Raw genomic sequence first — 1,180 nt, 5'->3', positions numbered from 1 at the left:
AGGAAGTGTCAAAATAAAAAGTATCTGCATCCAGATGTTGTAATGATGCATCTTCTACACAAAGGGTTTATGGAGAATTACCAGTGTTGGTATGCACATGGAGAAGTATATGTTAGTGAGAGGAGAATGGACGAAACGGTAGTTGGGTGTACTTCTAGTGCTAGCAACGAGAATGACAACACTAATCCCTGCAGAAACATGGTTATGGATGTAATGAGAATGAATCAAGGTAATGTCAGTCAATGTCCAATCATAGAAGAAGAATGTAGGTGCAACTAGGTTTTTTTATTTGTTGAAAATTTTTGATGAACCATTATAGGATGACTGCACGAACCATAGTAAATTATCAGCTATAACATTATTGAATACAGGTTGAGTGAGGCCAGGTATGATAAGATTATTGAATGGGCAAGAAACATTTTACTTGAAGAGAACAGGTTGAAAGATAACTTCTATGCTACGAAGTTCATGATGAAATTCCTCGGTTTAGGATACCAGAAAATTGACATGTGACCTAGATTCTGCATGTTATACAATGTTGAAAATGTTGAGATGACTGTGTGCATGACATGCAGGCATTCCCGTTACAAACCTAGAACTGGTAGGGGAAAGACTCTAGTGACATCTAAAAAACTTAGATACTTCCTGATCACACCTATACTGCAGAGGTTATTCATGTCATGAAGGACTGTTGAGTACATGACATGACACCAAGCACACCATGCGATTGATGGAGTGATGACTCATCCTTCTGACGGTGAAGCATGGAAACGCTTTAACAGTGTTCATCCTCACTTTTCAGCTTAATCAAGGAATGTGTGTCTTGGGTTGTGTACAAGCAAATTCAACCTATTGGGTCATTTGTTGCTCCTTATTCTTGTTAGCTGGTCATACTCATAGTTTATAACTTGCCATCGGGAATGTGTATGAGGCTTGAGTTCATGTTTTTATTTACTTTCATACCTGGTTCAAGCAGCCCAAGATGAAATATAGATGTTTGTCTTTGACTGTTTAATGATGAGTTGGCGTAGTTGTGGTCCTCCGGAGCTCTGACTTATGATATATTGAGGAAATAAAATTTTCTTATGAGGGCGGCTTTGATGTGGACTATCAATGATTTTCCGGCTTTTGGAATGTTTTCTGGTTGGAGCACGCATGGGAAACTTGTATGTCCATACTA

The sequence above is a fragment of the Populus euphratica genome, unplaced genomic scaffold, assembly GCF_000495115.2.
Source record: "Populus euphratica unplaced genomic scaffold, PopEup_1.0 scaffold945.1, whole genome shotgun sequence".
Classification (NCBI taxonomy): domain Eukaryota; kingdom Viridiplantae; phylum Streptophyta; class Magnoliopsida; order Malpighiales; family Salicaceae; genus Populus; species Populus euphratica.
Note: the sequence above shows the minus strand (reverse complement) of the source record.